Here is a 13,209-nt window from a genome sequence, read left to right on the forward strand (position 1 = left end):
TGCTCTCTCTCTCTCTTGCTCTATCTCTTGCTCTCTCTCTCTCTTGCTCTCTCTCGCTCTCTTGCTCTCGCTCTCTCTCTTGCTCTCTCTCTCTCTCTTGCTCTCTCTCTCTCTTGCTCTCTCTCTCTCTTGCTCTCTCTCTCTTGCTCTCTCTCTTGCTCTCTCTCTCTCTCGCTCTCTCTCTCTCTTGCTCTCTCTCTCTCTTGCTCTCTCTCTCTCTCTTGCTCTCTTGCTCTCTCTCTCTCTCTTGCTCTCTCTCTTGCTCTCTCTCTCTCTTGCTCTCTCTCTTGCTCTCTCTCTCTCTCTTGCTCTCTCTCTTGCTCTCTCTCTCGCTCTCTCTCTTGCTCTCTCCCTCTCTTGCTCTCTCTCTCTCTTGCTCTCTCTCTCTCTTGCTCTCTCTCGTCCCCATTTTCCCTTCTAACTCTCCCCTCTCCTACACTTAAAAAAAAAAAAAAAAAAAAAAAAAAAAAATGGTGGGGACTCGCAGGAACCAAGGATCAGATGAGAATGGTTCGGGTAGGGAGGAGTGGATGGAGGAGCAGTGGAAAAGGATGGAACAAGAGTGGGAGAGAAAATTAGGAGAGCTTTCTGAAAAAATGGAGAAAGAGCTCTCTGTGAAATTGGAAAGGAGGTTGGAGCAGGAAACAAAGAATTGGGAGGCACAAGTCGAAACTGCAGTAGCCAAGATAAGGGTCCTAGAAGTTGAGATAAATAGGCTGGAGCGAGTTACAGGGGCAGTGACCAGAGAAGACACAGCATATGAAGCTGCGAGGCTGAACAGGAAGGAAGGAATTATGAATTATGCTAAGGTCACATCAATCTGCCAAGGAGGACCAAGGAGTGAAAGGGAAGATCAGCTGGTTGCAGATGGAGAGGGTGATAGGTCGAATGCTGAGGCACAACAAGGCTATCAAGAGCCACTGGAAAAATCAAGGGAGAAACTGACCACATACAGGCAGGATCCAGAGTCACAGAGGGTGAGGCAATGGGAGGAAGAAAGGGCAAAATCAGTGTTTATCCATGGGCTTCAGGAGAGAGAGGAAAGGACACACACTGAAAGGAAGCAGGAAGAAGGAAAGGAGATTGAGAAAATCATCACGGAAATAGGTGAGGAGATGGACGAGATTGTAAATTTTCAGAGAATAGGGGGGTACTCGAAGGGGAGAAACCGACCAATCAAGCTGATTCTCAGGACGGAAACAGTGCGGAACAGGATCCTCCAAGAGAAACCACGACTGAAATACTCGGAAGAGTACAAGAGGGTGTTCCTAGACAGAGACAGAACAAAATCAGAACGACAGCAGCTGAGGGAGAGGACAAAAAAACGAAAGGAGCTAGGAAAAGAGACAAGGAGGGAATCAGCAGAGGTCAGTCAGAGCAGGACAGAACAGCAAGGGCAAGCACACACACAACTACTCTCAGAACCATACAACCTATCACACCATCCCAACACACACTACAATCCATACCCACAGCCTCCACCCAACATCGAGCTATAGAATCCCACAGTATGCCACCAGGTCTCCCACCCCCACAGGCCCCCCAAACCACAGTGTTGGAAAGGAAACTGAAGGTATGGTACACAAACGCTGATGGAATAACAAATAAGTGGGAGGAGTGGCACGAAAGGGTCAAAGAAGCATCACCGGACATCATAGCTCTTACAGAAACCAAGCTTACAGGTATGATAACAGATGCCATCTTTCCAACGGGATACCAAATCCTGAGGAAAGACAGAGGGAACAGGGGGGGTGGAGGAGTGGCGTTGCTGATCAAAAATCGCTGGAATTTTGATGAGCTGGAGAGAGGAGATAGCGGAGAAGAAAGTGATTACATAGTGGGAACACTTCACTCTGGAGGTCCCAAGGTGGTAATAGCAGTGATGTATAACCCACCACAGAACAGCAGGAGGCCAAGGCAAGAGTACGACGAGAGCAATAGAGCGATGGTTGACACACTGGCTAGAGTGGCCAGAAGAGCTCATGCATGCAGGGCAAAGCTCCTGATCATGGGTGACTTTAACCACAAGGAGATCGATTGGGAGAACTTGGACCCACATGGGGGCCAAGATACATGGAGGGCTAAGATGATGGAGGTGGTACTGGAGAACTTCATGTACCAACACGTAAGGGACACTACAAGAGAGAGAGGAGAGGATGAACCAGCAAGGCTGGACTTAGTATTCACCTTCAGTAGTGCAGATATCGAGGACATCGCATATGAAAGACCCCTTGGGGCCAGTGACCATGTGGTTTTAAGCTTCGAATACACAGTAGAGCTACAAGTGGAGGGAGAAGCAGGAAGGCCAGGACGAATGAAGCCAAACTACAAGAAAGGGGACTACACAGGAATGAGGAACTACCTGAACGGGGTTCAGTGGAACAGAGAACTGGCAGGGAAGCCAGTTAATGAGATGATGGAATATGTAGCAACAAAATGCAAGGAGGCTGAGGAGAGGTTTGTACCCAAGGGTAACAGGAGTAATGAAAAAGCCAGGATGAGCCCATGGTTTACCCAAAGGTGCAGGGAGGCAAAAACCAAGTGTGCTAGGGAATGGAAGAAATATAGAAGGCAAAGGACCCAGGAGAATAAGGAGAACAGTCGTAGAGCCAGAAACGAATATGCACAGATAAGAAGGGAGGCCCAAAGACAATATGAAAATGACATAGCAGCGAAAGCCAAATCTGACCCGAAACTGTTGTACAGCCACATCAGGAGGAAAACAACAGTCAAGGACCAGGTAATCAGGCTAAGGAAGGAAGGAGGAGAGACAACACGAAATGACCGTGAAGTATGTGAAGAACTCAACAAGAGATTCAAAGAAGTGTTCACAGAGGAGACAGAAGGGACTCCAGAAAGACGGAGAGGTGGGGCACACCACCAAGTGCTGGACACAGTGCACACAACCGAGGAAGAAGTGAAGAGGCCTCTGAGTGAGCTAGATACCTCAAAGGCAATGGGGCCAGATAACATCTCCCCATGGGTATTGAGAGAGGGAGCAGAGGCACTATGTGTACCCCTAACAACAATATTCAATACATCTATCGAAACAGGGAGATTGCCTGAGGCATGGAAGACAGCAAATGTAGTCCCAATCTTTAAAAAAGGAGACAGACATGAAGCACTAAACTACAGACCAGTGTCACTGACATGTATAGTATGCAAAATCATGGAGAAGATTATCAGGAGAAGAGTGGTGGAACACCTAGAAAGGAATGATCTCATCAACAGCAGCCAGCATGGTTTCAGGGACGGGAAATCCTGTGTCACAAACCTACTGGAGTTCTATGACATGGTGACAGCAGTAAGACAAGAGAGAGAGGGGTGGGTGGATTGCATTTTCTTGGACTGCAAGAAGGCGTTTGACACAGTTCCACACAAGAGATTGGTGCAAAAACTGGAGGACCAAGCAGGGATAACAGGGAAGGCACTACAATGGATCAGGGAATACTTGTCAGGAAGACAGCAGCGAGTCATGGTACGTGGCGAGGTGTCAGAGTGGGCACCTGTAACCAGCGGGGTCCCGCAGGGGTCAGTCCTAGGACCAGTGCTGTTTCTGGTATTTGTGAACGACATGACGGAAGGAATAGACTCTGAGGTGTCCCTGTTTGCAGATGACGTGAAGTTGATGAGAAGAATACACTCGATCGAAGACCAGGCAGAACTACAAAGGGATCTGGACAGGCTGCAGACCTGGTCCAGCAATTGGCTCCTGGAGTTCAATCCCACCAAGTGCAAAGTCATGAAGATTGGGGAAGGGCAAAGAAGGCCGCAGACGGAGTACAGTCTAGGGGGTCAGAGACTACAAACCTCACTCAAGGAAAAAGATCTTGGGGTGAGTATAACACCAGGCACATCTCCTGAAGCGCACATCAACCAAATAACTGCTGCAGCATATGGGCGCCTAGCAAACCTCAGAACAGCATTCCGACATCTTAATAAGGAATCGTTCAGGACCCTGTACACCGTATACGTTAGGCCCATATTGGAGTATGCGGCACCAGTTTGGAACCCACACCTAGCCAAGCACGTAAAGAAACTAGAGAAAGTGCAAAGGTTTGCAACAAGACTAGTCCCAGAGCTAAGAGGTATGTCCTACGAGGAGAGGTTAAGGGAAATCAACCTGACGACACTGGAGGACAGGAGAGATAGGGGGGACATGATAACGACATACAAAATACTGAGGGGAATTGACAAGGTGGACAAAGACAGGATGTTCCAGAGATTGGACACAGTAACAAGGGGACACAGTTGGAAGCTAAAGACACAGATGAATCACAGGGATGTTAGGAAGTATTTCTTCAGCCACAGAGTAGTCAGTAAGTGGAATAGTTTGGGAAGCGATGTAGTGGAGGCAGGATCCATACATAGCTTTAAGCAGAGGTATGATAAAGCTCACGGCTCGGGGAGAGTGACCTAGTAGCGATCAGTGAAGAGGCGGGGCCAGGAGCTCGGACTCGACCCCCGCAACCTCAACTAGGTGAGTACAACTAGGTGAGTACACACACACACACACACACACACACACACACACACACACACACACACACACACACACACAGGAGATCGATTGGGAGAACTTGGAGCCACATGGGGGCCAAGACACAGGGAGGGCTAAGATGATGGAGGCGGTACTGGAAAACTTCATGTACTAACACGTAAGGGACACTACAAGAGAGAGAGGAGAGGATGAACCAGCAAGACTGGACTTAGTATTCACCTTGAGTAGTGCAGATATTGAGGACAACACATATGAAAGACCCCTTGAGGCCAGCGATCATGTGGTTTTAAGCTTCGAATACACAGTAGAGCTACATGTGGAGGGGGAAGCAGGAAGGCCAGGACGAATGAAGCCAAACTACAAGAAAGGGGACTACACGGGAATGAGGAACTTCCTGAATGGGGTTCAATGGGACAGAGAACTGGCAGGAAAGCCAGTTAATGAGATGATGGAATATGTAGCAACAATGTGCAAGGAGGCTGAGGAGAGGTTTGTACCCAAGGGTAACAGGAATAATGAAAATGCCAGGATGAGCCCATGTTTCACCCAAAGGTGCAGGGAGGCAAAAAACCAAGTGTGCTAGGGAATGGAAGAAATATAGAAGGCAAAGGACCCAGGAGAATCAGGAGAACAGTCGTAAAGCCAGAAATGAATATGCACAGATAAGAAGGGAGGCTCAACGACAATATGAAAACGACATAGCAGCGAAAGCCAAATCTGACCCGAAGCTGTTATACAGCCACATCAGGAGGAAAACAGCAGTCGACCAGGTAATCAGGCTGAGAAAGGAAGGAGGAGAGACAATAAGAAATGACAGTGAAGTATGTGAGGAACTCAACAAGAGATTCAAAGAAGTGTTCACAGAGGAGACAGAAGGGGCTCCAGAAAGACGGAGAGGTGGGGCACATCACCAAGTGCTGGACACAGTGCACACAACCGAGGAAGAAGTGAAGAGGCTTCTGAGTGAGCTAGACTTCCATAAAGTTCCATTAAGTCCTATTATCCGGTTTTAATAAAAGAAGTTCTAGAATTTCCATTGAAATTGGTCATGTAATTTTGTATAAGTCTCGTTCTTGGATGGATTGTTAATGTAACTTTCAGTGCTTCATTGGATTTCTTTTTCATCTTAAATCTCCAAGGTTATCTTGTATTATTTAAGAACGACTCATTTGATAGCATTCAGATTTTAGGGCAGGTGTAATGTAAGTTGGGTAATGTAGGGCAGGTGTAATGTAAGTTGGGTAATGTAGGGCAGGTGTAATGTAAGTTGGGTAATGTAGGGCAGGTGTAATGTAAGTTGGGTAATGTAGGGCAGGTGTAATGTAAGTTGGGTAATGTAGGGCAGGTGTAATGTAAGTTGGGTAATGTAGGGCAGGTGTAATGTAAGTTGGGTAATGTAGGGCAGGTGTAATGTAAGTAGGTAAACTTCTAGCAACTGTTGCCATGTGTATGTGACCTCTGGTCAGTGTTATTTAGACAATTCTAACTTTCAGCTTTCCTTCAGTTACTTGAAAAAGCCTCTTCTTACGCAGGTTTGCTTTAATTAACAGAATGTTTGCCTGGTTATTATTCTCTGTAAGTCATATTTTGCCAATGTTAATAAAATATTGTGATTCTGATTTTCTTTCAAAAACTAGACAACGATTCATCTGATCAGTTTCAAATCTTTAACGCTGATACATTTTATGAGAACGGTGATACCGTATAGGTTAAGGGTGTTTATCAGCAAATTTACCAGTATAATAACATAATTATAAAATTAGACTAAAGATATATAACACTGACAAGTTTATGAATGAGACACATGTCCGGTACCTGGGTATCTTGTCTCAGAGATGTTTCGCCCACCTTGGTGCTTTATTAGCTGAATATAGAGACAAATACTGGGGAACCTGAGAGATGAAGAGAAGTGGTAGTAATAATAGTAGTCAGTCTTATAGGAAGTATTGTGTTACAAAGGTTGTATGTTATGAACATAAAGTCATGGTGTTCTCTCTATCAAGATTCCATGATGGTGTTGTGTCTGACAGCTAGAATTATATCAAAGATTTATAATTCAGATGTGTCATCAACTTGTTGGCACTGATTAAATACCCTTCAACTAAATTATACTTGTCAAACACAACAACGTTATGGAATCTTGTATAGAGAATATATTGACTGTCAGCTAATACACAGCCTTCGCAACCCACAGAATTTCCTTGAAGACTACTGCTGCTGCTGCTGCTGCTGCTACTACTATTACTACTACTTCGCCACTTCATCTCTCCCCTATATATATGTCTCTTTTCTCGTCTCTCTGATTCTTGAGTTGCCAGAAATGACTCACATGGAGCAGAGTTGATAACCTCATACCAGCAAGAACACCAGCCTTGAGACACCAAAGACAACCTAAGGCCGCTACACCAACGTCTTTGATACTCCCCACGAGTTCTGTGTGAGTAGGGAAGGTAACAGACGAGTCTGTTGAGATGGAGACGACTCACCATCGTACAGGCTATTGGCTTTCTACATACACAACCATCTGTTACTCATCATTGTACAAACATTGTATCATGCTGAAATTAATCTTTGTTTTGTCTTGTCTTTCTCTCATTTATCTTGGCTTGAACTGCAGACGTGCTGCACCCCAGTTACAGGGCGTCTTCGACGATAGTAGCTGACTGCTACACCACTTGTACTGAAGAAGACTCACCGTACCCTTGTCAGAGTACTACCCCTCACCATAGGGCTGTAAACGGTACCACACCTGATCTAAAAAAAAGACTCACCGTACATTTGCCATAGGACTGTAAACGGCAAATCACATGTACAAATTCCGACACTTTTGGAAGCCATTAACGGGTCACCATCTAGCGAAGACCCGTGTCAGGACTTCGCTCCTGGAGAAAATTTAACAAATTCTATCTGATTGATAAAGTTTCCCTGTAGGCGAAACGTCTCTTATATAAAGATATCCATCTGTTGCACATGTGTCATATTCTTTATAGTTAAAAATTTGGAACCATTGGATTCCATATATTAACCAGGGAATGTATTTTATGGTGGGTTTCAGGCTTCATTTTTAGCATGTCTTAGAGGAAGATTTAATTTTTTGTGGGCTTTTAGTCTCTACTTTGCTAATATTAATAATGCAATTTTTAAAGTATGACAATCGTTGCAACGATTTGCAACCAATTATAAGTGGGCGAAACATTCAGAGATCTCTAAACACGTATTTCACAACACCAATACAACAACAGAGCGGACGACCTCAGGTATACCTGTGTTTTACACAGAAACTTCCACAACCATTTAATTAATCAACTAAAGAGACACAAGACTCATCGTCAGGGAAGAAGACACACAGTGTGATGAAGCAAATCAGCCCCTCCAGTATTACTTATGTTAAGGTGTACTCACTTAATTGTACTCACCTAATTGTGGTTGCAAGGGTCGAGACTCAGCTCTTGGTCCCTCCTCTTCACTGGTCGCTACTAGGTCCTCTCTCTCCCTGCTCCATGTGCTTTATCATATCTCGTCTTAAAACTTTGTATGGTTCCTGCCTCCACTACATTACATGCCAGTATGCACGGTATTATACTCATCACAAGATCTTTCTCCTTAAGTGAGGTTTGCAGTCTTTGGCCGCCTAGCCGATACTCTGTGGTATTTGCCCTTCCCCAATCTTCCTGACTTTGCATTTGCCGGGGTTAAATTCGAGGAGCCAGTTGCTGGACCACACATCCAGCCTGTCTAGGTCTCTTTGCAGTCCTTCCTGATCCTCATCTGATTTAATTCTCCTCATTAACTTCACATCATCTGCGAACAGTGACACGGCTGAGTCTATCCCTTCAATCATGTCATTCACACATAACAAAAATAGCACTGGTCCTAGGACTGACCCCTGTTGGACCCCGCTCGTCACAAGCACTCAATGTGATACCTCATCACGTACCATGACTCGTTGTTGCCTCCCTGTCAGGTATTCTCTGATCCATTGCAGTGCCCTCCCTGTTATACGTGCCTGATCTTCTAGCTTCTGCACTAATCTCTTGTGAGTAACTGTGTCGAAAGCCTTCTTGCAGTCCAAGAAAGTGCAATCAACCCACCCCTCTCTCTCATGTCTTCTGTTACTTTGTCATAAAACTCCAGTTGGTTAGTGATATAGGATTTGTCTTCCATGAAGCCGTGCTGGTTGTCGTTAATTATCTTGTTCCATTACAGATGTTCCACCACTATCCTCCTGATAATCTTCTCAATGATTTTGCATACTATACAAGTCAGTGACACTGGGCTTTAGTTTAGTGCCTCGTCTCTGTCTCCTTTCTTAAAAAAAAGGGATTACATTTGCTGTCTTCCATACCTCAGGTAGTTACCCAGTTTCAAGGGATGTGTTGAAAATTATGGTTAGTTGCACATGTAGTGTCTCTGCTCCCTCTCTAAGGATCCATGGAGAGATGTTTTCTGGTCCCACCGCCTTTGAGGTATCAAGGTCACTTAGCAGCTTCTTAACTTCCTCCTCGGTTGTGTGTATTTCATCCAATACTTGTTGGTATATCCCTTGTTGGTGTACCCTTCTGTTCTGTCTTCCTAGAGTCCTTTCTGTCTCCACTGTAAATACTTAAATCTCGTGTTGAGCTCCTCACATACTTCTTGGTTGTTTCATGTGAGCTCCCCACCTTCTTTCATTAGCCCGATTACCGGGTCCTTGACTGGTGTCTTCCTTCTGATGTGGCTATACAGCAGTTTAGGGTCAGACATGCCTTTCAATACTATGTTGTTTTCGTACTGTCACTAGGCCTCCCTCCTTATCTGTGCATACTTGCTTCTGGCTCATCAACTAATCTCTTTATTTTCTTGGGTCCTTTGCCTTCTGTACTTTTTCCATTCTCTAGTGCACTTAGTTTTTTGCCTCCCTACGCCTTCGGGTAAACCAGGGGCTCGTTTTGGTCTTCCCATTATTTCTGTTGCCCTTGGGAACAAACCTTTCCTCTGCCTGCTTGCATTTTTTTGTTATGTAGTCCATCATTTCGTTTACTGACTTTCCTACCAATTCTCTTTCCCACTGAACCTCCTGCAGGAAGTTCCTCATACCTGTGTAGTCCCCATTTTTGTAGTTTAGGTTCTCCCATTCTACTCCTGTTACCCTTTCCACTTGCAACTCTACTATGTATTCAATGCTCAGAACCACACAATCACTAGCTCCAAGGGGCCTTTCATATATGATGCCCTCAATGTCCGAGCTACTCAGGGTGAACACAAGGTCCAGTCTTTCTGGTTCATCCTCCCCTCTCTCTCTGGTAGTGTCCCTAACATGTTGATACATGAGGTTTTCCAGTACCACATCCATCATCTTGGTTCTCCACATTTCAGGACCACCCATATGGCTCGAGGTTTTCCCAGTCAATCTCCCTGTGGTTGAAATCGCCCATAACCAGTAACTTTGCTCTACCTGAGCGAGCTCTTATGGCCACCTCAGCTAGTGTGTTCACCATTGCTCTGTTGCTCTCTTCATATTTCTCTCTTGGCCTCCTGCAGTTCTGTGATGGGTTATACATCACTGCAATGACTATCTTATGACCCCTAGATTGAATTGTACCTAGTATGTAAACCTTCCTCCAAACTCGTCCATTCCTACTATTTCCTCAAATCCCCATCGGTTTTTAATGAGCAGTGCAACCCCTCCTCCCACTGTGCTCCTTTTATCTTTCCTCAGGATCTGATATCCAGATGGGAAGATTATGTCTGTTATCATCCCAGAGAGCTTCGTTTCTGTGACTGCTGTGATGTCTGGGGATGTCTCCTTGATTTTTCATGCTACTCCTCACATTTACTTGTTATTCCATCCACTTTTATATACCAAACTTTCAATTTCTTTTCTAAAACTGTGACCTGGAGAGAATGGTGGGGTTAGGGGAGTGGGAGCCTTGGTGGGGGCCTATGGGGGGTTGCTGTGGGGGTGGGGTTTGTGATGAGGGGATGGGGGCAGAGGGCCTATGGAGGGTTGCTGTGGGGGTGGGGTTTGTGATGAGGGGGTGAGGGCAGAGGGTACAGTGTGGGGGGTTTTGGTTTAAATTGTTCAGTTGCTTTGGGGTTGCTGTGGTTGAATTCCTTCTGTGGGTGGTTCTGGAGGAGGTTGTGTTTGCTCTTCCACCTGGGTCTGGGTTTTCCTGCTCTTTTCCATCATTGCCTCTCATTCATCCTTGCATCTTTTTACCCTCTCTTTCAGCATCCTCCTTTCTTCTTGTGTTCTGTCTCGGTCGAGGTACACTCTCCGGTAGTCCAGTTTGTTTCTTTGTCATGCTTTCTCCTGCAGGATTCTGTTTTGAGATGATTCTGCCTTGAAAATCACTTTGACTGGTCGTTTTTTTCCTCTTGCAAACCACCCAGTTCTCTGAAAATTTGTCAACTGAGTCATGTATCAGATATCTTCCCTATGAGGATAGACTGAGGGCCCTGAATCTGCACTCTCTAGAGAGGCATAGAATTAGGCAGGGATATGATTGAGGTGTATAAATGGTCAACAGGAATAAATAAAGGTATGCTAATAGCATGCTAAAAATGTCTAGCCTAGACAGGACTCACAGCAATGGCTTTAAGTTTGAAAAAATCAGATTCAGGAAGGATATAGGAAAGCATTGGTATGGTAATAGAGTTGTGGATGAGTGAAACAAACGCCCATCATAGAAGCTAAGACATTGTGTAGTTTTAAAAATAGGTTAGATAAATACATGAGTGGGTGTGGGTGGATGTGTGTTGGACCTGACTAGCTTGTGCTACTAGGGCAGATGCCGTGCTTTTTGAGGGCTACCCAAGTGTACTGTAAGGGTCGCTAAATGTGTCAGGGTAGTGAACAATCCTTGAAGTTATTTACAATTTGCCATAAGCCACATAAGTGTGGGGAGAGCCACAACTTTATAAGTGAACTAGAAAGAGATACTTGGTGGCGCATTCAGAGTGGGCAGGCCTAGTGTTCTCCAGGCGACGTTGCCACGTGTCACCCAAGAAAGATAATAAAGTGAGATAAGATAAGATAAGATAAGATTTCGTTCGGATTTTTAACCCCGGAGGGTTAGCCACCCAGGATAACCCAAGAAAGTCAGTGCGTCATCGAGGACTGTCTAACTTATTTCCATTGGGGTCCTTAATCTTGTCCCCCAGGATGCGACCCACACCAGTCGACTAACACCCAGGTACCTATTTGCTGCTAGGTGAACAGGACAACAGGTGTAAGGAAACGTGTCGAAATGTTTCCACCCGCCGGGAATCGAAGTGAAACAAATGTATGACCATTGAAAGGAATACAGTGAATAGGGTACATTATATATCGAGAAGAAACAGAGGTGGATCTACGCCAGGACATCACATCGTGCTGGACAATCTACAGGCTGCACTGCAAGTATTCACCTATGTGTGGTTGTTGGGTGTGATTTTGGGTTTCCAATTAACCACCAAGCTGATTGTGAATGGTCCAACTCTCCTAGTACGATAAAGAATAGGCTATCAAGTACTCAGTAAGGAAAAGCAATTGATAATTTATAGAACAAGGCGAGAAAGGATTCTTTTAGACTAGGTGGAAGCAAAAGCATAGAGGATGCAAAATAGCAGGTAGGTGTGGGTCAGATAACACATGTTTACACCCACACATTTTCACATACACAGACTCACACACACTCTCTCTTCCCTGCAGGAAGTGAAACTGCATGCAAAAGCCCTATCAGACCACTGTGGAGCCTGAAAAAAAGAGAGAATCACATCAGGAGCAATTGAGGGGATTTCAGAAAATGAAAGAGCTAAGCTATATATGGAGGCCCTGACAGACCTTAGCAGAGTGCAGGGTAAGCCGAGAAGGGAAAATGACAGGCCACTGGGCCCAAAGACAACAGATAGTGATAAAACTGAAGAAAGGAAAGCTGCAGTGCAGGAAACTAAATCGAATCAGGGGATACATAGGGATATGCAGTGGGAGAATGAAAGGGAAAGGTCAGTCTTTGTTTATGGGTTCTAGGAAGCTGAAGGGGAAACTTATGAAGCAAAAAGACAAGGGGAGAGAAATGTGATCAAAAGCATCATAAAAGTAATAGAAGATGACATGACCCAGCTGGCAAATTTTCAGAGAATATGGGGGTTTGCAAGAAGAACCTGGCCAGTGAAATTGGCTTTCAAGGCAGAATCTACTCGGAACAGGATCCTGCAGGAGAAAGAAAGGCTAAGGGACATGCTAGCATACCAGAGGGTGTATCTCAACCACGACAGAACACAAGAAGAAAGGCAGAAACTGAGGGAGATGGTACAAAGACGAAAGGAGGAAAGAGAGGAGAGGATGGAGATGGACAGGAGAACCAAGACTCAGGAGGAAAATCAAATACAGCTTCTCTCACAACCACCTACAGAAGCCCCCCAAAAAGGACAACCCCAATGCAACCAAACATTCTAACCCAAAACACACATGCCATATCCAATGCCCCCACCCACCTCATTAAAAACTCCACCCCACAGCAACTACCCATAGTTCCTTATTAGGTCTCCTACTTCCCCAACCCCAAGGTACCCCCAATACTATAGTTTTAGAAAAGAAGTTAAAGGTGTGGTATACAAATGCAGATGGAATAACAAGTAAGGGCAAGGAATGGCATGAAAGAATCAAGGAGACATCCCCAGACATAATAGCACTCACAGAAACAAAACTCACCAGGATGATAACAGATGTAATCTTTCCACCCGGA

The sequence above is a fragment of the Cherax quadricarinatus genome, chromosome 3 (genome assembly GCF_038502225.1).
Source record: "Cherax quadricarinatus isolate ZL_2023a chromosome 3, ASM3850222v1, whole genome shotgun sequence".
Classification (NCBI taxonomy): Eukaryota; Metazoa; Arthropoda; class Malacostraca; order Decapoda; family Parastacidae; genus Cherax; species Cherax quadricarinatus.